This window comes from Cygnus atratus, chromosome 8 (genome assembly GCF_013377495.2).
Source record: "Cygnus atratus isolate AKBS03 ecotype Queensland, Australia chromosome 8, CAtr_DNAZoo_HiC_assembly, whole genome shotgun sequence".
In the NCBI taxonomy this organism is placed as follows: Eukaryota; Metazoa; Chordata; class Aves; order Anseriformes; family Anatidae; genus Cygnus; species Cygnus atratus.
In genome coordinates this window covers 20,276,864-20,300,210 of record NC_066369.1, presented here as the reverse complement: position 1 = coordinate 20,300,210, position 23,347 = coordinate 20,276,864, and the positions used below count along the sequence as shown (strand labels likewise).

The 23,347-nt window shown below is 37.1% G+C and overlaps 2 long non-coding RNA genes across 4 annotated transcripts in view; both read left to right on the top strand.

Annotated features, from left to right (window-relative positions):
- The window catches only part of LOC118243594 (uncharacterized), a 34,196-nt gene extending 22,209 nt beyond the window's left edge, over positions 1-11,987 (top strand). For 2 of the 3 annotated variants that reach the window (XR_004777291.2, XR_007708610.1), the window contains exon 6: positions 59-2,232. This is a non-coding gene — a long non-coding RNA (uncharacterized LOC118243594). Of the gene's footprint in view, positions 1-58; positions 2,233-10,803; positions 10,907-11,584 lie in introns of those variants that run through there. The other variant, XR_007708611.1, reaches the window with a different exon arrangement.
- A 4-nt stretch (positions 11,988-11,991) lies between these two features.
- Positions 11,992-22,077, top strand: LOC118243596 (uncharacterized). The gene is made up of 3 exons (XR_004777293.1): positions 11,992-12,347; positions 15,234-15,313; positions 21,497-22,077. It is a non-coding gene; the product is annotated as an uncharacterized LOC118243596 (long non-coding RNA).
- The last annotated feature ends 1,270 nt before the right edge of the window (positions 22,078-23,347 follow it).

The following is a 23,347-nucleotide window of genomic DNA, read 5'->3' as shown; positions in this document are numbered from 1 at the left end:
ACCAAAATGGGATGTCTTTACCTTTTTTTTTTCTCTCTTTTTTTTTTTTTTCCCCAAGTGTGAAGTAAGTAGTCCAGAGGGACTTAGCTGTACTGATTGGGTGCTGATTACAGTTCGGGTCTGCTAACTTCTTTGATGTGCCAGCATCCACAGCCTGTGGATAAAATATGATAATGACATCTCATGACTGGATCAGGCAATTCTCTTTGTGTACAGCCAAAGCAGAGCCAACAAGTCCATGTTGAGATACAACAGTAAACAGTGTTGTCATTTTGTGCTACCCTTACTCATCCTGCAAATGCTTTCCTGCATGTGCTTGTTAGCAGGGGCAATATTAATAACACTGGGAGTATACCTCTGACACGCTACATGCAAAAAGCAAGGGCTATCAGACTTTGTGACTGTTTCAGGCAGTGTAACCACAAATAATCAGTCTGAGGGGTTGTGTACCCAGTAAAACAATGGCGTGAGGTAAAAAGGCATTGTGTACACAAAGTAGTTTCAGCTAATTAACACAGCTTACAAAATAAGAGCAGAGATGTGGTAACCCATGCTTTGTCATGTGTCAGTACCAAGGTCATGTATTCAATACTCTCCAAGAGTTTATATTCTCTAAGAGTTGCTAGCACATGTCAATGTCTCTTTGCGTCTGTATCTTCAGCAATGTGGTAGTTGGATTAAGCAATTCTAAGAAAGCCAGCTACGTTTTTCTGTGTAGAGATGAAACCAATATAATGGTAGGAATTTTTTATATGGTGTATGAATTATTGTGGTTTGTTCCTATGATTTCACATGGCTTGAATTACATTTCATTGCTGTGTGGGTTTTATACTAGTATTTTGGAATGACTGTGTGATGCCCATTTTTGCTATATGTGTAATTCAAGAGGCTTTTTTCCATAATCATCATAGCATTCCATCTTGTTTCTGGGATTTTGAAATATGTTTAAGATTAGGTTAATTAAAGTTTCAAGCAAAGAAAGGCATTGATTTGCCTTGATAAGAGTTATCAGTCAGTAACTAAATTAAAAAGGTTATATTTTTGTGATCTTGGCATATCTGAAAGGCATTAGGATAAAAACTACCTGATCTCTAGTCCTAGATTCACTATAAACACATCGGAGATAGGTACAATACAATTTTCTCCTACTCTGACCATGGATGAAGTTTGAAATTATAAAACTAACTTGACTCTCCTGCTTGAAACAAAGAGAGCTCCATCTATTGACACCATCATGGGATCCTGGCCACAGCAGGCAGGAGGACAGACATACATAAAGGGATCATTTGTCTCCTTTTATGTATGCCTTATGTAGTAAGAAAGAAACAATTTCTGTGCTGAGACTGATATAACAAACTGGTCCTGAGTTGTTTTTTCAGGTCCACATTATTATTTGCGCTTTGGAAGCTTGCTTTGCAACCACAGACTTGGGCATTTTTTTTAAATTATTTTTATTTTTTCTTTAATGCTGGCAGTCATGGTACAGACGTCTTTAGAGAACATTGTCACTTTTCCCACACAATATCTATTTTTCGATTAGTGACTGATAGATAATTCATTTTTGATGCTTCTCTCTCTCCTCAGACTGTAGTGCCATTGATGGTAGTTTTCCAGTGGGAACATTTGTTTACAAAGTGAAGTACTTATATGACCAAGCATTTTCTAAAGTTCATGTGATAATGAGTACTGACTTGAATATGCCTTGATCCCCACAGTTCTGCATTTCATTGCAATTTCCTGAACCCTCCAGCATCTGCATTGTTTATTTTGAAACACATATGTATGTCTTTCACACACTATATATATTGATCTTTCATGGGGTTTTTAGAATTGCCTTTTGAGTTCAGTTTTACTGAATTCCTACTGAATTGGTCGGAGTCAAATTTTGCCCAGAGGATTTGGTTCATTGGATTGTGGTCTTCAACAAATCTCCAGTCATAAGTACTATAGCCAGTTGCTATATTCTGATGCTTTGGTATTAGGAAGTAGATTTTAAAGCAATATAAATAAAATGGCAAAGTCCAAGACACTTTCATTTAAAAGAGTAGAATGTTATTGCTGTATTAGCCAAGAAGAGCAGCATGTGGGGAAGTCATGTCATTTTATAATCTTTTCTTGCCAGAGAAGATGCCTGTAATTTTCAGCCATTATTTTCCTGTGTTTTACAAACAAAATTAAGCTATAGCATTATATATTGTTCTAGGTGCAACGTTTATGTAACATGTAATTTATGTATGTCTCTCCTGAATTTCTTTCCACATCCTGTGTTGTCTCGTACTCACTCTACTGGAAATAAAAAGAATTGCTTCATTGATTTGCACATGCTTTGTAAGTTCTTGATTAGATTAGAACATTCCCTTTTCTGATTTATTTTAAGTTTGAGAAAAAGGATTAAAAAAATGAAATGCTAAGTCTGTATTTCTTTCCATAACAGCAATGTTTTCCTTGGCTCACATTCACTATTTTCAACTTTTGTTCATATATTAAGTTCATTTTACTCTGTGGGACAGGACTTCATAACATGATGTTTTCTGACTACCAATTGAATAGTTGCTTACTAATATATCAGAAAGCTATAAAAAATAAAATAAGTATGGCTGAATAAAAAGAAATTATGAGTTATTTATTACACAACAGTATTTAAAAATTGGACAAAAAAGGAATTTTTTAAAAAGGTCTTTATGATCAAAGAATATGTTATCAAATTAATAACTGCACACATAAATATTTGTATTTACTTTTGTGTTGACAGTGTTACATCACTAATCACATGTTTGTCACAGGTGGAGCCAGTGCTGTCTCCAGAGCTGACACTGCCTCATCAGCTTGTTGAATCCTAATTCCCCTCATGGTGCATGTACAGCCTACTTGAATTCAGGCATCCAATTTCAAACTTCAGTTTGGATAGTGGGAAAGTTGTAAATGTTGAGTTAAATGAAATTTATGATCTAACTCAAAGGGAAAAAATGCTGAAGGGATCGAGGGCATCTCTGCTCCTACAGAAGACAATCTTCTTTTCTTGGTCCAGCTATGCCAGTAAAAGAACTCTCTGGCCTATAACTCTTTCGTTCTTGCTTCGACTTCTTCCACTGGCAAGTGGAGCAGGCAATGTGATTGCTTTCTCATCTATTAAGTAAACATGCCACGGTAACTCTAGCCACTAATATTTTTTCTTGAAACTAACTATGAAGTACCCGGAGGCAAGCTTCTGCCCCACTGCAGAGCCCAGTGCTCAAAAAGGAAGGTGGTGTTGAGCAGCTGGGGTAGTTCTCTCTCATGCAGAGCCAGCTGGATCTGAAAGAAGGTATAAGTCCACCTCCTTCACTAAGGCTGATGCTATAATGATTTGGTGCAGCCCCAATTATGCTGCTCAGCTCTTTGCATTTACACTGCTTTTCTCTCCTGGCATGATTAAGAGCAGGTGCTGTATGAGTTGGTGCCAGTGGAGAAATGTATGTCCAAGGTTTACTTAGTCTCTCAGTGAGTCTCCTTTTTAATTTGGTGTGAAGCTATGCCTTTCTGGAAAAAAAATGGTCTGAGAACTCGTGGGCAATATTGCAGGCTCCATGGTCCAGCACTGAAAGCTGAGAGGGCTCATATCTCCTCAAGTCAAGAAAGGAAAGCTCAAACCTATAACAGACTGTTGAGGCGCATTTGCTGAAATTGTTTGAAAAGATTCTGTAGAAGTTGATATCTTGATTGAAAATGTTTTCTCCAAGTAAAATGATACTATATGTACAGAACGCAACATGAAACTAATTTTCATTAGCAAGCATCTTGGCATTTACCCAGCTGTATTCAAAGATGTTAGAACATGCTACAGAAATGTACTCTGCTCAAAATTAATTGAAAAGAGTGAACCTGAGATTGCTTTCTTCTACTGACAGTTCTGCTTACAGCAGCAGAATGATCCCTTGCCATTTAAAAATACACTAGAAGCTATAAAAAGAAGCTTTAACCAATCAATCTGGGACATGTACATTTTTAAGCTAGCAAAGAAGTTCTATCTAACTTGTGTCTTTGTTTTGCTTTCCTTGTTTTGCTTTCCTTGTTTTGTTCAGTGTTATTTATGAAAACACTGTTTGAATTCATCTATTTCTGCAAAGAATTTCTGGATGCAGAATAACGTGATAGCCAAAAAATCTGTAATTGTTCTTCCTATGTAGTCTCTGGGTTTAATTCCTTTCAAAGGTCTGTCCAAATTCAAATGTTTGGCTGTGAGTTGCTAGTCATGAGGGAGAAGTCCTCACAGGTTGAGAGTGGCTGGAAGAGCAGTATAATGTTGTAGGCATCCTCATGTCAGATACCAGTACTGGTTCCCTGTACTAGAAACTGGGAATCACAAGGTACAATTCACATGGATCCTCCTCTGGATCCTTAGCTGTAGATTCGTTATTTTGTTCGCGCAGCTATCTTCACAGGCATCTTGGGTATATTCATCTCAGCTGCGTCTAATTATCTGGCCATGGTAACAGTCAGCACTGGCATGCTGTACCACATGCAGCTGCTGTGCTTCTACAGAAAGGCCGCTCTGATAGTCATTAGCACTTTCCTTATTGCTGCTTAAACCAGACAGGCAATAACAAGACAAATGTTTCACTAGCTTGAGTTCTTTCCTGAGCCTTGATTCAGACAGAGAAATGGGTCCAAAATCCAGGAAACATGGATCGAGTTGGATTTGGCTCGTCAAGTCAGTCTCACTTGTGCCAAGGTAGTGCTAGAATTTGGGGAACTGGTCCTGGGGAAGGATTTGGTGGTGAGGTGTAGCACCCTCCAGCAGCGGGAGAACAGGTGCACGCTGATCTTTGAGCACCTTGGACACTGACACTGCAATGGAAGAAGATTAGCACAAAAAGCAGATCTCAGTCCCTTTCCCCTGATGGAAGCATGTTTGGGATGATGCCTTCTGAGCAGTTTTTTCATCAGAAGAAAATGGGTTCATCAATAATCACCCAGCGTAAATAAGATCAAGACGTGGTGAGTGGCTCGAGAGGGTGCTGCAGGACAGCTGGCCTTAGTATGGTTTGATAGGAGTTGGAGAGAGAATTTTTCTTTTAAAGGGAAACTTACCTTACAGCTTACAGACATCTTTTTATTATTACTGCGCATAGCAATGACTTGGATTTTTAAACTGAAATACTAACAAAGAATGAAACAGAGGCAGACAACAGTATCACAGTGTTATTTACAACCTTTTTGCTGAAGGAAATAATAATACAGAAAATTGCACTTCATTATAAATTTTTCCGACTGAATTAGGAAATGTCCAGAGAAGCCTCAGGATTTTAATTAACCATTTTAATTTTAATACACTTTATAAATGCATCCATTGCCTTTTTCATTGCTTTCTCAGTTGCCTTTGTCACCTCAATTACTGAGGAACCAGCTCCAGGCAAACTTCATAAATATCCTTGCAGTCATTTTTCATGACTACTTGCCTTTTATTAGCAGATGTCTAAACAAATGCTGCAGAACAGTCGTATACAGGAACGATAACTTTACTTACTGTTTTCTTCTGATACTAGCTACTCTTCTCAGGTAGTACAGTCCTCATGGCTGATGATACACTGTTGACATTTTTGTCAGGGTTTTGACCGGTGACATTTGCTCTGGTGCTGAACTACCTGGTTTTCCATCATTCTTAGGCTAACACTATTTCATGACTTCATTTCACAATCAAATACTGCCAATGCTAATCAACTTAATTTCTGTGCTATTAACTGACTATACACTGCCTACTGTTGTTGTTAATTCAAAGTCAAGTGATTCTAAATATGGACTGAATGCATCAATCGGAAATGTGACCCTGTGCTACTTTTTCTTCCTACACCGTCTAGTCTATTTTGTTTGCTAAGGTTTTGTTTTTGGTGATCTGTGGCAGCTTCAGATCTATATTGTTAAAGATAGAGAGGAATTACAAACTCCTAAGCATTCTTTCCTTCACATTACTAAGGCCTCCGTCAAACTTTTCATGTGTTATTATGTCATTTTTGTCTTTTTCATATGAAATCAAGAAAAAGGACAATAATTTTGAATTACTCAGTGATTCTATTTAGTTAGTTAGTTATAAAAGGCTTTAAACTTTCTAAGCAATTTAAAGTGGCATCCTATAATGATATGTAATATGATAATATTTTATATAAATTACTCAAATTCCATGTATAAAATACTTCCGACATTATATGCTTAAGGTTTTTGATTTGTCCACTGATGGCTAAAATGTCTATTTATATTAATTTATGTTTTAGATTAGATTACCTTTCCTTTAAATTCATTTTTTTCTTCCTTATTTATGTAACCTACCATATTGCATAAGTTTGCAAATTGCATATTAGGTATCCATTCAGATATCCACTTTGAAAGGCAGGATAGGTGCTCTAGCACAAAGCACTAAACTATTCAGTAGTAATTTATATGTGAGTGGATCCATAGATCATGAGGTGAATGCAGAAAGGACTGAACCTGCTCTTATGGTTTACATAACACAAATAATATTTGATGTCCACAGACGGAATGCAGTGCTCAGGACTTCGTAATAAAGAATGAGAGCACAAAAGATAAAAGAACATTGAGTGTAGAGGGCATAACTCTGTAACGGACACACAGTGTTTAGAAGACTAGTGATATAACAAACTAATTACGTTTCAGTACAAACAGTGCCTGAACAGGAGATGTGGTCTGAGCCAAGCTCTCAGTACATGTGGCTCATGCAGCCCAATTTACATCACACTTTTTCAGTGAGTAATTGAGCACCCTACTGTAGATCTGTTTAGCTCTTTGATCGTTTCCTTGTGCAGTTGCCATATATATGCCGTCCCAGAAACTGCATGCTCTATGCAGAGATGCTAATAATGAGGCATTTTTTCACTTATTTGCATGCAATTAAAAATGCAGTGGCAGTCAATTTGAAATGAGTCTGCTTCTTGCCAGTTGCTTGCCTTTTTAACATTTTTGAAATGGAAATTCTAGATTTGTTTTTGTCATTTAAGAGAAGTAGAGTACTTTACAAAGTATAGATCAAAATAAAGTGGAAACTTTTAGATAAACCTAAAACATTAAAATATTTTCCCATAAAATAATACAATTGTTTGGCTTATTAGTGTTGTCTGAGGATATTTCAGATATTTCAGAGGACTGGAAAACACTGGTATTATCACATATAATACCAAGCATTGGTATTATCACAAATTAGCAAAAATACCTTATCTTCTCTTCCCTGGGAAAATTTTCACTGAGAACCTTCAAAATAAATCTTCACTTGAAAATTCACCTCAGATCACTAAGATCTGCCAGATCAGCTTCGGGGGATCATCAAGCTTTTTTAACAATGTCTTATTACATTAATTTTCCTGTCTGTGCCTTTGGTTCAGTTCACTTATACCTGTAGCAGTAATTCTTTCCCTTTACTACATCAGGTAATTTTTATTTTTTCTCCTCCTTTTTGGTATGCCATATAACATATTTGTCTGGAAACCAATGAATTAAAATTGTCACAATATCGTTCCTTTGAATATAATCAGAATTTTAAATGACAGTAAGGGAAAATGTCCCCAAACTGCTGGAACAGGATATGTGAGTGACTAAAGGTCTGGCATATTTTGTCATGCACAGGAAGTTCTTTTTAAAGAAAGAATAAAATTTACTTTGTGATGTCTCTAATGAGAGGTTTCCTTAGCCTGAACTTGAAACTGAATGGAAAATAAATTTTGAATTGTTGGTCCAAGTAACCTATTTCCTTTCCGTTTTTTTTTTTTTCCCTCTTCTTTTCAGGCAATCAGTGTTCAATTTTTGTCTGCTTCTATGTGTTTATGACAGAACGTGATGTAGCTCTGAAACTATAGTTTCATAACTATATATGAATATGTCTATGTGCTCTCTTGGATTTTGAGGATGATGTTCCCCTTAAGCATTACGGAGGTTGAAGGAGATGACAAAATGCTCATTTTGAAGAAGTCAGATTGTTTTCTCCCCTTTTATTATCATCCTTTAATTTATTGTTATTATTTTAATACTGGATGAGTGTATTAGACCTGCTAATCCCAAATGATAATGCATGAAGCAGCTGCAGAAAAGAGTCTATTCTAAAATTTGCCTCTGCCCAGTTCCTTAATGAACTAAGAAACTAGACAAGGTGGTAGCACCAAAGCATGCAGCTCTCTACAAACTGGATCCCCAACTGCAGAGAAACCCTTGAGCTATGTTGTTTGCTGCTGGTCCAAGCTGGAAGTACCTAGAAAGGAAGCAGGAAGCTGGTGGATGGAGATGTGCATAGGAACAGTTCTCTGCCACTGCCTGTCTTGCTTGTGTACAGAAAGGGGTTGCCAGCAAAGTTAGTGGAATTGTTGGGAAAAATTTACCCTATACTTTATTTACATATGTATTCTGTTACCATTCTAACTTATTCCATTTTCCCCAGTTCCTGGATGAAGTTTGGAGTGCAGCAACATGGAGTAACTATGTCTTAAATAAAGAGGTCATATAATATTTCCCCCTATGTTTCTGGGTGGAAGTTTGAATGGCTTAATTATTTGACATACTGACAAAGCATTTCTTGCTGACATTACTCATCTAGAACTGGGTCACAGTAGTACCCCTTGCTTTGATGCCTGCTTGAGAGTGAGAACTCGCTGCATGAAGCAACTGGCTATGTCAGGAGGCTCTTCATTTGATGTGCTTGTATTTTATTCACATTGATAAAGGGATGGAAGAGACCATATAATGTAACTGCATTCTTGAGAAATCTCTTTTTCTCTTGTCCTTGCCTAATAGCTTGTTATAGAAAATATTGTTTCCAACCAGTTATCCCTTTGTTGCCTTTAGGACCAATAGATAGGGTGACAGTTGCTCCAGGTGACAGCACAATTTGTGTGCTAATGTAATTAAATACAGACAGAAGCAGTTTTTAAAAACAAATAAATCCTACAACTAGAGCCCTGTGTTCCTCTCTGTGAGGGAAGTTAAACAATGATGTATCCACGAGGGAATAGAAATTAGAGATGTAATGGGGGCTATCTGCCAATGCAGTCCCATTCCAAATTGCTGCCATTTCTCCACAGGAATCTCAGGGCAGGGCTCCTCCAGCTATGAGTTTTCTGGGTGCCCTTTTAAAGCTCTTAACTTAGATAATCCTTCAGATTTTAGTTATCTGTAATAAAATATAAGAGGGGGACACAAGGTTTAGAGTGAGGAAGTACACAAAAAATAAAATTTAAAAAAAGGCAAAAAAATCCTGTTGTGAATCTCACAGGATTCTTTCTTTTGTTGAAATTTTGGTTTTGCCAAATAGTTGTTTGATTTCAAGGCTTGAAAATCAGAATTGTTAGGAAGATTTCTTGTGTTTTCTGTGTGAGGAATCATTATTTGCATATACAGCATTTCCAATGGCCTCATATTTGTGGGTTGTCAGTGTCTCTTCTGAGGACTCAATGACTTAAGGTCCAAATTTTTTTTGACAGGCCTCCAGTCTGGAGTGCTTTGAGTGTTTTTTTTTTTTGTTTGTTTGTTTTTTTTGTGTGTGTGTGTATGCCTATGTGTGATTAACTGGGAAATTTGTTGATGTGTTTGAATATAATACTTACTCACAGATTTCCATTAAACTCAGCAGGACTGAGCAGTTCTGGTAACAAACCATAAATATTCATGTAGAACATTCCAAAATTCAGATACCCCAAGTATGTGAGCTACTGAATGCTGGTGAGATTATTATGTTTCAGATTTGCTAGAAGCAAGAAGTATCAGAAATACTGTGGTTACCATCCTATTGTTCATTGCTGTGTGCTTTTTGCAAATACTTAGGACATCTTTTAAAGACATCCATACCTTTGAAGTGTGTATCTTAAATGACTTCAAATCTGAAGGCTGAGAAGCTTAAATCCAACAAATAAAGGTTAATAAGATATTAAATTTGAAAAATCTCATGAAATAGTTTCTTGGTATGGAGTGTTGCCTTTTTTAGCAAATAAAATATTCTCTACGTGGTTTTCATTTTTTACATAGGAGAGGAGCATTGCCAAAGGAAATGTAGGACTTGTTTAGAGAAAAAACAGCTCTCTACTCCTCACATAATCACATGAATGACTAAATGCATAAATGGGATTATATGGTGAAAAGTAAATGGATTGGAAATCACTGACCAAGAACTCAGTTCACTTTAAAATACATGTGAATGATACATATGGAAACAATAGAGAGTGGCAACTGGCTTTGACTGTATGCAAATGGTAGCTGATCACAATGGCAGAACTTGGAGCTATGTTACCAAGAAATCCTGTAACATTTTCTCTCAGCTGCTGCTTTCTGCTTATCTCCAAGGCTGAGCTCTCAGCTCTGCATAGTCACAGATTTTACACAGAATCTTAAACAATGGGAGAGCAAGGGCAAATTCAGCAACTTACTGCAACTGCCAGAGTGACAGCAGCAGAAGGAGAAGACAAAGCAAAGCAAAAAGTGGGTGTTAACAAGGACATCTAATAACCATCTGACATAGTCTACAAGCCTGTGCTGTACTGCTCTGCCTGCCAGCATATTGATTTTAAACTCTGCATGGCACCCAGATGCTAACAGTGATGGGCAATAAATAAATAACATTGTTTTGTTCACAATGAAGATGACTCAGGATACTCAAGAGACAGGGAATGATTCATACGTGGCCTTCAGACTTCATCAGTTCTAAGCTATTCTGTTTGCCCTCAGGAATTCAGTAACTGGGACAGGGAAACAGTTATTAGCATGTTAGTTTTGTGCTTGGCTACTATATGTTAATTTACAATTGTTCCATGTTCAAGTGAGTTACTTATTTCCCAGGTGCTTGCAATGAGGATATTGTGAGAAGCTGTATATACTAGGATGTGTGCCTGGTGGAATGAATTCTTCTACCACTACAAGGCATGGAAGTGAGCAGCAAAAGGTGAAGCAAATGAACTGTGATCTGGCTTCTCCTCTGCTACAGGTGCCTTTCTGAAGAAACTTCACCATGCTCTTTCTAAGTTTTGCACCTGATGTTTGAATTACTTTTACATAATGTTGTCCGTCCCCTCCCCTCCCTTCTATTTTTTTCTTTTCTAGCAGATATCAGAATGGAAAGGTCCTAAGCCACACTAGTTCACTAGTTCATTTTGTTGTAAGAAAAATGCAAATAAAAAGTGTAACAGTTTAAAATTATCATTTCCCTTTAATTGGTCTGTACTTCTTCATGGCCAAGTATTTTGAGTGGATCATAGTCCTCCATTTACTGCTACATGCTCTTGTTGCTGAGTACTTGTTGCTTTCGATCCTTTTCTCTGTTCAAGTTTAACTCTAAACTTTTCAGCACACAAGAATACAAAGCTAACAGCCACCTTTAGTTCTGTCTCAAAAGTTACTTGAGAAAGTTCCAGTTCATGTACCAGAGGCACAGACTGAAAAATGACTTGCCTGGTAGCAAACGTACGCAACTGGTTATTCTGACCAGCAGCTGAAAACTTGAGGTGTTCTGATTTCTTTTATTTGGGAGGATTTGAGGGTAAGGTTCTATGATGTAAAAGAAAATTTTTACATAGACATGTTGCATTGTTTAAAATCTCTTATTTTTCTCCTTTTATTACAGCTTGACAATTGTGATTAGAAGCAAATGTCTGATTTGAGAAAGCCAATTCAGGAATACAATTGCGTCTGGCACTGTCTTCTGTTCTGCACAAACCTACACAACCATGAACATCCAGCTTCAGCCTTGTGCAGTGTGGGATCCAGACGGATGTTTCTGCTGAGTCTGGGATTTTGTTTACACATGCTTCCACTAGAAAAAAAAAAATCCACATACAGTCAATTAGTAAAAAACATTCATAAAATTAATGCATTTTAATATTATTTATATTTAATAGATACTATAAAGGTAGGGATGCTATATTTTCTTGTTAGGTTTTAATTCCATTCTAACCTTTTCTGTTTCTCAGTTTTATTTATACTTTGAAAAGGAGTTTTGACTACGCTGTCTGAATGACTACTTTTTTTTCAGCTGAAATTTTTTCCAAGTTTCCTAATGAAAAGGGCCTCTTTCTGCTTCATCAGTTTCATTTGTTCATTGCAACAAAACAGCGCGGGAGGATTACATTTGTCAAACAAAATGAAAACATATTTAAGGGACAGATATTTTTTCCAAACACTAATGGGGTTCTTTGCCTAAGTCTACAATAAGAGATTTTAACCAATGTCAGTTCAGAAGCTCTGTAAATCTCTCAAAGTTGGACAATATAATAATGCTTAGTACTTTTTTACTGCCTTCCAGTTCAACTGCTTTATCACTATCAGCCAAAAATTCTCAAGATTCATCACAGGGAGTCTCAGTGTGTAGCAACACCTCCAGCATATAGGTAAAGCTACCAACATTATTTGTTCACCCTTCCCTCCTACTTCCAGAATGCCTTGGCCACCAGGTTTCTAAGCAATGTAGTCAGCTGCAGCTGGCTGCTTTGCAAGCAGACGTTGTGCAACTGAGGTTCACAGAAATACAGCAGCTGCCTGCAGCAAAGGTTGTCTCAGCTCTCAGGTGACTTCTGTGCTCTGTAGGCTTCTGGAGTAAAACTTGTGCTACAATATATTAGATACAGCAGGTGTTTCCAGACATTTAGTACATGGTAGTTTGTAGCATGCTTTTGACTAAGCTTTTGACTACACAGAAGCTATTTGTTGCCTACTCAGGATGCTCAGGTTGGTGTGTTAGGAAATGAGTGTAATTCCTGCTGCATACAGGTGAGTGTTTTCAGAGAAAAAATATTCACTAGCATTTAACAACATACTGTGTGCATTGCTGTCTTTGTCACTTACATCCAGGAGCCATAAATGGTGTTAACATTTATTTTGGATTAGATTAATTTAAATTTGAACTTTCTCCTGTTTTTCTCCTTTTTCATCCTGTGATTTGAAATAACTATTTTCTCCATTGTTCATGAAGAAATTTCCAAAGATATTTGAGTATTTGTTCTTCTCGAGACAAACATGTCAGCCATATGTTCTACTTTAATGCGGCTCAGATTGCCATGTAATATCCCCAACTCAGAAATATCATATTTAAAGGGGAATGTTTTTATTAGATCTGCTAAAAATACTACATCTGAGCATGGGATATGCTAAAATTTCTAGCTGCAAACCAGAATTAAATGGGTCTGTCTGAAATCCCCAGAATGACCTGGAAATATATGACTCCATATTTCCTAACTGCTAAATAGCACTAAGAATAGTTTGCGATACTTCATATATTGCTCAGCATGACATGCTATAATTGCTGTAGGACTGTGAACAGGTGTCCAGAAGATCCTGTACCTGACACACCATAAGTAAAATTGATAATCATCACACTTCCTCTGTCAATATTGCTGTCTATACAAGAAATGTAGCAAAGTGCACCCAGGTATAATGCAAGATCATCTCTTGATATAAATTTGACTTAAAGGGAGTCACACATCTAAGTTATTTGGGGCCTAAAGACCTAAATCATAATGAAAAACATTCACAGGAAAGATTGTTCTGTCAGAAAGGTTAATTCTAAAAGGTGCTTATTCCCTCTCAAGTTGTGTTTGTATGAGGCATTTACTGTTTTGTACGTGGCATAGTGTAGCATGTTTTTTTTTGTAATGTAAGACAAAACACAGGAGGAGCATAGAAAGAGGAAATTAAAAGCTTATCAATGGTGAATAGAAGTAAAAAAATGAATTATATGGAAAATGAATTACATGAAACAGCTTAAAAGTGAAATTACTGGAGATTTGGTGGTCAGAAAAGGAGAAAGTGTTTGAATAGAAAGGAATAGGCATTAAAGTCATTCTATATTTCATATGGGTAATGGTCATTCTGAATTGATGTGTGATGATCTGGGAATGGGTATGTTAAAACATACAGACATTTATTTTTGTCATTAATGATTTTCTGCATGCATTTACAATGAGTCTTACTAACCATATTTTGATGATTTTGGGGGTATTTCCACCACTGTTAGCGAATGATATATACAGAGGATGTCTACCCATGCTTCTTCTTGAAGAATGCATCCAAGTGTCTGTTGGAGACATCCCAACAGCCCCTTCAAGTGGCAAATATTTTGACTAAACATGCTTCAGTTTTAGGTCATGAGATTTATGAGTAGATTGAGTGAGACTAATGCAATGCTTATGTTCAATTTTTGTCAGTGGACAAATGGGACAAATGATTCTTGATATAAAGCAGAGTCTGCCTGAGGTCTTATTTTACTTCACAGTTATAAATATTGCTCTTGCCAAGTCCTGTTCATTTCCTAGAATGGTCACTTGGTTTGCAATTTTGAGTTTACTTTTGAGATGAAGAATTTTGCTGTGTGTTTTGTGATCTGTCTTCTCCATTTCCATCATCAAACTTCTAAAAGCAGAATTTTACTTTGGAAAGCTGTGCCCATAGAATAAGAAGCTAATGACCTATTGCCACAAGAGTATATACAAATGGACAGTTATCAAAGTTGTTAGGTTGCCACACCTTCAGTAATCTTCTGTATAGCATAAGACAAATGTAAACTGTTTTTGTCATGTTTATTTGTTTCTCCGATGTCTCTGACAAATAATTTTGAAATACTTATTTTGACTTGGAAGTTCTTCATGGTTATTAGATGTGCAAACTATGTGATTCAAAGTCACAGTGTTTACAGTCAGTTGATATTATATTTCTTTATGCTGTGTTTCTTGAATACATTCATAAGTCTGCAACATGCTTTCTTAACTAGCTGTTGGCAGTACTTACTGAAATCTGGACAGGAAGGTCCTCTGGTCAAACGACATAGTCTGTACTCTTTGGCTTGATCCAGCCCACTGACTTCTGTAAATATAGGCAGCCCCTCCAAAAAACAGCTATGCTGGCTTTTCAGCTTTTTCAGCTGAGATTTGGAGAAAGGGGCCAGTACAGAATTAGATATCCATGCCAGTTGGTTTTTGGAAATGTATGAGAACATTCTTGGTTTGGTAATAGTTCCTAGTTGAGTGACTTCCTAATTTAAATTTATTTGTATTTCATTTCTCATTGATCTACATTTGCTCAGCTACAAAGTTTCTTGGTGTGCCATGTATCCACAGCTTGGCTGATTTGGAACTCTGTTTGCCGTTTGATAGCCCACAACAACATGAACCATCTTTCTGGGTCCTTGATGTGTCACAACATTGAATTTAGGAAACAGGAAAACATTTTTATATCCGGGAGTGAATGACATATGATCTGTGTCTTTTTTATTCTGCCTTCAGGGAAAGTGATGAAGAAATGGCTATATCTCATAGAGAATGAGAGAAGTTTTGCAGAAAATGGCTGGAGAAAGGTCAAATTTGTGAGTATTGTATATTGTGAAATGTACATTGTGAAACTAATGAAAACTTGTGAAATTGGTTTTTACTGAGTAGAGCGAAAGCAGAATCTGGCCTATAGGGAGAAGCAATAAGTATGGAATCAGAACAGTACAATAGCTTTATTTACATAAAAACTTAGTAAAACAAGCTGTGTTATTTTAGCTAAGTCTGCCCGATTTACTATCCAAACACAATAGTTAATGATACATAATTGGCATCTGATCAGTACCACAGAAGTGGAATGTTGTTGTGCAATGTTCTGCGTTAGGAGCACTCCCAGTGCATTACCAGCGAAGCCTGCTACACAATGCTGACAGAGAGTGCACACGAGGGAGCAGTAGCCCCAAATGTGCTTTTGGAAGATATGGGATAATCCTGTGTTGTAACAGTAAAATCATTGTGTTTATGAGTGTCGATACTCTGCTCCAGAGGCTGCAGCCTCTGAGTTAGATTAAGGCCAGGGAGCAGTCTAATCTAAGGCAGCCTGGGGTTGCTCACAGGCGTTGGATTGTCATAGTGCAGGATGCTCAGTCAGCTGCCATTACCCTCCCTTCTCTTGCTGTTGCATCTTGTTCCCACCCAAAATACTGAACAGCACCAAGGAGCCTGGCTCTGACAAAGGCACTGCAGTTCTGCAGGCACTGCTGCCAAGAAGTACAAAAGACCTTGCTTTGCTCAGAAAAAGTGGGAACAAACATGATATACTAATACAAAATACTTCATCTTCTGACTGTAATTTTCTTCCTTATTCCCCTGTTTGCTTTGCGGTTTTGTTTCTGTTTCTTCATTTTATTTCTTTTCCTTTTCCCTCATAGTCCCATATTAATGCCATCCTTTTGATGCAGTAGAATTCACTGATTTTGAATTTGTCAGAATAGTTTGTTTATAGGTTTATGTAAAAAATGTTCCTGTTCACTAAAGTTGACACAAGAAACAACCCTGTCTTTGTGGAAGGACTACATGCTGTTCTGACTAACATGCTCAGACCTTCATTTCCCTTTTTTTTTTTTTTTCCTGACACAACTGGTTTCTAGAAGTTGGCAGGCCTTCATCTTTTAAAAGATGGAGAAGTAGAAGGTGGTAGGTATAATTCAGCTCATGGCTGAAATTCTGTTTTTGACAGCAGAACACTTCAGTTTAAAATATCTTAAAATAAGTAAGGTCAGAACTAATTTGTTCATGACTGGGATACCTTACAGAAGCAGTTCCAGGAGATGCTGGGAAAGTGTTGTGAGATGAGACAGAGCACTTTGAGTCACCATGGAGCTAGTGCGCAGGGTAAAGGACTAAATAACAGCTTGTAGTCCTCCCAAGCTTATTTAATTATTTATTTATAAAATATTTTTTGTTTTGTTTCTTTCTTTCTTTCTGGACAGTTTTTTGTTCTTAGACAATTGTATATCATTGTGAATTCATAGCATGGTCTAAAACTCTGTGTTCATGTTTCTGGTTTACTCTCAGCAAATCTTCAGAAGAAGGTGTCTAGGAAGAGGTTTCCACAAAACCAATGTTCTCTGAGGGACATAGGTGGAGCAATGTCCATTTTCCTTTTAATTCTCAGACACCAACCAACATGAGCAGTTTTGCTCTGCAGTGGTACAAATTTATGGATTAGTTGAGATTCTGAAGCTACCTCTTACTTGTCTCAGGTCAGAGGGAAACGAGTAAAACTAAAAGAAACAATTTCAAATGCCCTAGTCTATGAACAGTCAAATCTTGCTCTTACTTTATTTAAGAAGAGAGTTTCCACCTGGAACACAAATTTTACAGGTTCAAATACCCTTTGTACAAGAAATTCTTGTATGAAATACATATAACTGATGTACATTTCAGAAGAGGATGCTGTCTTTGTTCTGTTACGAATGCAAGCAAATGAGCCAAAATCTTCGAGGCACCTGAATCATAGATGTAAAGGGAGGGAAGTATATGGTGAAGGAGATGAGCTAATGCTTATGTGCCAGCAGTACAGATTATATTAAACCAGTAACTGACAGGAAAACCATGAGTAATATTTGTCCAAAAACTGTCTACATGCATCAGTGCATGTATATCGAAACCCTTACTTTTGGTCAAGCTGATGTAAGACAGACCACGAATAGGGGAGATCTTGAGAAGCATAATGAGGTATATTTGTATGCTTTGCTTTGATTTTGTTTGTTTGCTTGTTTGCTTGAATAAAGTCCTGGGATAAGCTTGGAAGCTCCAGTCAGTCCATTTGTATCAGTGATGGCTGGAGAGTTGACAGGCCCTCTCAGCTGGGGTAACAGGTATTAAACACAGTAATAGAAAAAATAATTTGCCCAGACCATGTCTTGGGGCTGTGGTTAAGGGAGAGGATTCAAACTGGGCTGTAGACTTCTTTAGGGATTTGACAGCTGCAAACGGGTCTTTTGTTTTCCCCATTTTATCCTAAGCTGTTTTTAGTGTTTCCTGGAGCTGTGCACCTGGGAAGCTTTTACTCCATGTTTATGACAGTTCAGCAATGTCAGCTGTGGTTACCTGAGACACAGTGGTTAAACCTGACGTAGTCTGGGATGTGCCACAAACTCAACAACCAGTAAGTTGTTTTGTTTTGTTGGCTCAGTGATGATATATTATAGACCTATGGAGAGAGATACTGTAGGTAACACTTGAGCAGTTAGAAGTGTTGAAAATTTTATTTTGAAGTGCTTAGTTTCTGGTATTCAACATCGTCAAGCTCATTTCCACACTGAAGGCACAGTCCATTGCATCAATGGTAACCAACATGAGCCTCATTGGTGTGCAGAGTGACATTTTTAGGAAATCTGCAGAATAATCTAGCAAATTCACACACACTCGTATATTAAAGCAAATGTCAGTGCTGGCTGAATAATACCATTATTATTATTATGTCGTTATGATAATAAAGGTTCTTCTGACCTTTGTGCCACAGCTTCCTCATCAGTGACAAAAATGTTTAGTTAATATATTGCATTCTATAGTTTTGTGAAGGAAATAAAAAAGTCCTGATCAAAAGGACTATAAGCCTGGCAGGTAGTTGTGTTTATGTACCATCCAACACAAGGATCTCCACTACTGATTAGTGCCTTTGGGCACTAACTTAAAATATGTTTTTGATAACAGTAATAAACTCAATTCCATCATATTCCAGGTACAGTAAAAAGGTAGCCTTGGGATGTCTTTTGGCATTGATCAGTTCTTTTAAATGGCCCTGTAATGATATAAATGGTTTTATGCACTGAATGTTTCCTAACTAGCTAACCAGGATGTATGTACTATACACACGTCTTCTCTAGGTGAATCAGGGCTACCTCATGGGTACATGGTGGACTCAATATTGGTAAGGGCTAAGTGGAAAATATTCTGCACCTTGAGCAGGAAAGGACATGTTCTATCTCTATATTGTGAAATTCCAGCTGTAGATAGCATGAACTAGAGAAATGATCACAGAATCTCATGTGACCACAGCTTCGTTGTAACAATTTCTTTTTTTATCTCTTCTGCTGCTTATCAAGAGGCTGCCAAGAAGTAGGAGGCTCTCATCTTGGTTTCTCACTGAAATTAAGAAAGAGAAATAGTTTTCTGTACGTCTTCCTGAACACTTTCTGAAACACTCCAGCTGGCATGATAATTCAGGAGATATACTCATTCAGCCACTAAATTGTTTGTAAACTGTGCTCTTTGCATAGATTGTGTTATGGTTTCCCAACTGAAACAGCTGTGGATGTATTTACACTCTGAGAAAGCTGGAGCAGTGGCAGAATCTTGCAGTTTTAGTAGTTGCTCATCAGCTGACGTAAAGGCAAAGCCAATGTGGAGCATGTGCTTATTCCCTCTCTCTCTCATCTCTAACTCTACCCATGTGTTGCATTTAACTTGCATGGATCAGAGAACTCACCATTCAAGGCTTTTGGTAGTACACGTCCGTGAGCACATGTTAAATCCCAAACAGCTTAAGGATAGATCATTAAAGACTTCAGAAAATAAAACTCTTTATGGGAATGGTAAAATATAAAATAGTTTTATATGGTGAAGAATGAAATGCAAAACCAAGGATCAAAAATTATCCAGTGGTGAGTCTGTAATTTAAAAAAAAAACAAAAACATTATATATTTTCAAGGGCCCTATGATTCTGTTGCCTAGAGCATTCCTTTCCATATATCCTTATACAAATACACTAAAGTTGCTTCTGAAACTTTACTGACTACAGAGAAAATGTTCATGGTTTTGTATTTATATAGAGAATTCCTTTTACAGCAATAAACTCATGAATATCTTGAGAATACTTTACTCCTGTCTTTGCTTTAGAAAGCAACCTCTAATTGATGGTGATTATGGTAGTGTGTAACCAAAAGATTGCAGCACTGCATTTTTTTTTCTACTAAGTAGACAAGTTTTATTCACTGTTTTATCAGTTATACTCTCGTTTGGAAAGTAAAGATGCTATAGGAACAGAAGTGATGGAAACAATTTGAGAAGTCAAAAATGTTTCACAGTTTTTGTATAAAAATAGCTGCCAACTTACTGTCATTATTAAATTGCCATTAATTGGACACTCTAAGATGTGGTAAGCAGAGAATAAACCACATTGAGAGGAGACACTTGTCAGACCAAATGGAAGTGTGTTCTTTTAAACACTTTCATGCTGGATGATTCTCAGAAATAGATTTGCTTTATAATACACTCCCCCACCCTAAAAAATGTATATATATAAAAAAAATAGTTTCCAAAAAGAAGATGAACTGGAAAGAGGACCAGAAAGACTGACTGAGGTGTGCTTTCTTACCCTTCAGTTTGTTAGCTGTTTTAACAGTGAACCTGTCATTATTTCTAGTATCCTTATGAAATGAAATGTGCAATCTTAATACCTGTATGCTTCCACTTTTCTGATGACTTTTACAGGGGAGTTTACTAGATTAATAAAATAATCTTCACAGGCCTTCCCAAACCCCAGTGAGGGCAGGGAAAAGGTTCCCAGTGACTTCATTTGCTTCTGAATCAGCTACAATATGGTGGCATCCCAAAAGTGCCTGAAATTGTGCAATGCACAAATACAAACCTTATGCTGGGTTTTGGATTATCAGTGCAGCCAAGGAGGAAATAAGAAAACAGGAGCTACCTCTCTTTGGGCGAAAAAATGGGGAAATAACTATTTATTGGGCTTACAGTGCAGAAAGATTCCCCAAAAAAAAAACAAAAACAAAACAACGAAGCACTCAGACAAAATAGTCTTAACTCCCACCCCCAAGCATTCAGTTCAAACACCTCACAAACATCACAACATCTTCCAAAACATAGAAAATCCCTTAGGAAAAGGTTTCTCATAATCGGGAATTTCCTTACAGGAGATTGCTCAACAACTCTTAAGCAACATTTCCATTATGTGCAAAGCAAAACCAAAAGCTCATGGTGTTCCAGCATGCATTCACTTGCTGCCTGAAACGGTGTGTCCACTAAGACTAAGGTCTGCTTTATTCTCAGATCCTTTGTACATGAATTAGGAACCTAATCCAGGAAACTGATCTTCACAGCTGTGAAGTGGTGTTATCACCTCATTTGTATGTGTCAGCAGGAATAATGCCTAATATTCAACCAGTGCAGAAATACTGGGAAGAGTTGAAGGCTTTCCTGATCATGGACCAACTTATTAATTTATTTTAAATGATGAAAATCCCTTTCACATTTTCATTTGACTTAGTATTTATTTTTTTGTGGCTCAAGGTTCCCAGCTGAAGGAACAAATAAAGAAACAAGTACAATGCACCATTCATATATTTCTGGCCTCAGAACAGAAGCAATTATTCCAAAGGAAGCAGAGTAACTAGGACCTGCTTTTTCCTACACTGATTTGCAATAAGACTTTAAGAGTAAAAGCTACAGAAGAAAAGAGTCACAAAGATTCCAACAGGGGAAATATCATGGCAAATTTGTCTGCCTTTTTACAGCTCTCACCTTTTTCATGCCTTTTGACTTACTTTGATATTGGATAATTCTACTTATATAACTCAGAATTGCTACAGAATTTTATTTTGGAAGCTGAAAAAAGAATTTGTGCTTTGTAGCAGCAAAAGAAGTTTTAGCCTCCTGCAAAGCTTCTAGTTCTTTCTTTCATCTGCCTGCTGTTATTTTTTTAGGCAAGTACTGTGTGTGGATGTGAAGGCATGTTTTGTCTTGTTTGCAGTCCCGCAACCTCACAATCCTTCTCGGAGTTAGTGCAGCGCAGTTAGCGGCACGCCAAATTTACAAGCCAGGAGAGTTTGACATCAGTGGGAGTCGTCTCATAAAGGAGCGTACAACGTGACTCCAGAAGAGAGACGTGAATTCCTCAAGCTCTTTGTAAAATAAACAAAATGTTGATGTTTGTGGTGAGTTGAACATCTGCGTTTCTCTTTGAGAAATAAGCGAACTTTGAAAATGCCATTTTCCCCTGGTTTTATTAAATTCAACAGTTGAGAAAACTTGGCCGCCAAAAGTATTTCTAAAAGGAGTGACCAATAAAGAGTGGTGCCTTTTATTGTATTGAGAAAACAGATGCACTAACCTTTTCCGTTATTTTATTTAATTTATTTATTTATTGTGGCTTGCACTTGTATACCTCTTGCGGATGGTGGTTCCATTTCTGGTCCCACTGTGTTTACTTTTTGTCTCTGTGGGTGTTAATTCACATATTACAATTCAAGACTTTTCTTCTCAAGGAAAAGTTGTATAGGATGAGCAAAAAAGAGGATCAATTTCGTACTTATATTTAAGCTAAAAGGTTGTTTTAAAGAGTGTTTATTTTTTTCTCAGGGGAGTTTCAGCATGACCATAAACATTTAAAAAAAAAACAAAACTAAAATATTATGGATTATGCATAAATTTAAATATCTTTTGAAAAGTATTTGTGCAAACCTGGACTACCACATTTGTTTACACCAAATCTGAGCAAAATTAAACATCACTGTGATTTTTTATATTTTTTTAATAGCTTTGACTTTTTGTTTTTTTTGAGAACATTTTACTTCTCAAAATGTACTATTTCAGACAATATAGGATGAGGGAAAAATATGTCCCAGGTAACTATTATGATATATCCAAAGAGAAACATTTATTTTCTGAACTTGATTAACAAAGGGATTATGCCTTTCATAAAACTGAAGTCTGGTGAATAGAGTTTGGTCTCATGATGTCCTGGTCTACTTGTGAGATGAAGACCTAGGCTTCATGGGGTGAACAGGGCAGTGTTAACACTCAAGTCACACGTATTTTGGATGGTTTTCCCAACACATAGAGTGGTGAAACTTGCTTTTGTTGTGAGCTACGTTCCATATTTCACATAATCAAGGACAAGCACTGTAACTCAAAAGCTGAGGAGAGGAAACTCTGAAAGAAGTTCACAGGAAGGATCTGACAACAGTTCCCTGAGGCTGAACATGTCACTTGTCACTGATCCAGGCAAGCAGCATTGGCCACAGCTGGCTCCTTTCTTCTCCTTGCGAAGGGTCCAGAGCATGCAGCCAGCACTGTTCCTACAAAAGCCAGCTCTGCTCCCTCACGTACCCAGGGCTGGCATGGGAGCAGTCCTTGGATTGCCTGCAAGTCAGTTCTGATCCAAGCACAACAGGATCACCACCTTTGGTACATGGGGTCAGGGGCATGAAGTATTTTTTTTTTCTTGATTGTTTCTTGACTCTGGCTTGCTGACATTATTAAGTATGTCTTATTTGTTTCTGTTTGAATTAAATGTTTTGTTCAATCTCAAATAATCTGTTTTAATTGGCTGAGTGTGTGGAAACATTTCAGCTTGGGATGAATCCAAAACAATAACCACTAACATTTTTTTTTCCTGTTGGCTACTGAACCAAAAAAAATCAATTATTTAAATGATTTCATTTTTAACATCAGCTGCAGAAGAACTTGGTAAAATTCTGCCTTTGTTTGAATCTGAAAACCAATCTGAAATGTGAAGCTATGGATCAAAACAAAAGCAAGCTCAGAGAAGCTCCTAGGATAGAGAAGTGAGGATAGTTTGCTCTTTTAGTTTTATTTCTTT